The sequence below is a fragment of the Etheostoma cragini genome, chromosome 5 (assembly GCF_013103735.1).
Source record: "Etheostoma cragini isolate CJK2018 chromosome 5, CSU_Ecrag_1.0, whole genome shotgun sequence".
NCBI lineage: Eukaryota > Metazoa > Chordata > Actinopteri > Perciformes > Percidae > Etheostoma > Etheostoma cragini.
Window position 1 is genome coordinate 6189672 of NC_048411.1, and position 2373 is coordinate 6192044.

Sequence of the window (2373 nt, forward strand, 5' to 3'; positions counted from 1 at the left end):
TGGGGTCCCCTGCTGGAGCTGCTGCCCCCGCGACCCGATACCGGATAAGCGGTCGAAGATGGATGGATGGATGGAAACTAACTAACTAACTACCAAAAGTTTTGAACAAACCAAAATCATCATGAGATGGAGTAACCATCTTTGGGAAAAATGTATTTGACATGTACTTTGACATTTTGTTTGGTGTCTCGTGTCTCATTCGCTTACATGGTGAAGGCGTGACTTATGAGCTATACTGCAGCCAGCCACCAGGGGGGGATTGAGATGCTTATGCACTTATACCAGGGGTGTTAAAGTCATTTTATTTCATCGGTCACATACCCCTAATTTGATCTCAAGTGGGCCGGACCAGTAAACCACCCCAAGAAAGATCAGAAACTTTATCTGCCACAGACAATGTCAGCTTGATTTTGGCAAACGCAAGTTGCTTCTGCTACAACAGCGTCCTAAGGCCATTGTAGGGAAAAAAATTATGGCTCATAGATTTTTCTTTTAGTTATATATTTTTTATAATCTTTCATTTTGAAAAATAGTCTGTTGTTTACACACTAGTAATAATTGTTTTAAATGTTTGAGAATTTTTCAAAAGTTATGTTTGAATTCACTTTCACTCAAAATGAACGTGATGGTGTTGAGCGTACATTACATGTATCATTTAGGTGTAGTAGCCAATAGGCTGTTTGCCCTGGGCTCCAATTCGCTCAGCACTACCAGACTGGAATTTAGGCCAGTGATTGCCCAGTTGCAACTCAAAAAAGTACATATTTTGCAAATCTTGGCTCGGCTAACAAGCTGTGGGCACGCCAATGCAATCTGTTGCTTCCCTTGCCTATTGTTTAAAGTGTGCAACGAGTGCATATGGACAACTCTGTGAAGCTAGCCATGCCAGGCCAAATTAGCATAGCCACACAGCTAGATGTGCCTTTAGACGGCACAACGAGGAGTTGCACAGGAATCAGCATTTATTGTCAAACATCATTGATGCCTTGACATTTTGGGGTGCATTTGAACTTTCTTTGCGTGGTCATGATCAGAAAACCCTGGCATTTTCCTGGGTCGCATTGATCTCATGGCCTCAATCGACCGTGAGATGGAGGTGCATCTAGAGAATGCCACTGTTTTTAAAGGCACTTCAAAGACCGTGCAAAACAAACTGTTAGACGCAATGTTGTCAGCTCTCAGAGACCGCATTCCGGAAGAGGGGAAACAGTTGGACTATATTGCCATTCAGGCAGATGAGACAACCGATGTCTGCACTCATTGCCAGCTTGTGTTTGTGCATATGTGTATATAGATGGCCACAACAACATTCAGGAACGAGTTTTTTGCGCTTCCAAATACAACCGCTGATACAATTGCCACTGCAGTTTTGGAAAGGCTGAGTACCATTGTTCCTGCAAGACAAGAGAGAAAATGAATTGCCCAGGCCTATGATGGTGCCGCAGTGATGAGGGGTGCTACAGGTGGAGTGCACCGTAAAGTGCAAGATGTCTATGTAGGGGCCTACTACGTTCACTGTTATAAACATCAGTTGAACCTTATAATGCAGCAGGCAACATCCCGCAATCCCAAGATAAGCCAGTTTTTTTTTTTTGGACAATGGGGGGTTTTCTACATTCTTTTCAAAGTCATCCAAACGAACGGCAGTGCTGGATGATGTGGTGGCACATCAACTTCAAGGTGCTTCAACAGCTCGATGGAACTTCCACAGTCGTGCTGTTAACACAGTTTATGAGCACAAAGATGAACTGGTTAAGTGCTTCCAAACCATTTGAGACAAAGGACACTCTGATGCCATACTAAAGAGAGGCCGGGGGTTTCAGGAGAATGTTGGAAGATGAGAATGTAGTTTGTAAACTACAAACTAAAATTTTCACTCTACAATTACGTATTGATGTGTGTATGTAGAGCCATTGTATAGTTATGTAGATAGTAATAACACAGTGAACACAAATATTCTAAATGCTGAGTAAAGCAAAGTGTCAATATACAGGTAGTGCAAATAATGGTGTAGGTAGCAATGCATCCCAGATGAGATGTACAAAAATTCAATGACAAGAAAGGTGGGAATGAATAGTGCAAAAGAGCATAAACAGATATGATAACAGTGCAGGTGAAGAGGTGAATGATAGAATAAATGGTTACGGGTATGCATAACAGTGCATGAACAATGGAGAACAGTACGTACAATGATTGGACAGGAGATCAGACAGACGTACTATAAAGGCAGTTAGTGGGATAAGGGATTTAAGTTTGTTCCTTTGGTACTCATACTCACAAAAAATGGAAATTGTGTTTTGTCCAACTTTCTTTATTGCATTTCACAACTTGATACACATCAATCATTAGTACAATGAAAACACAGTAGTTATA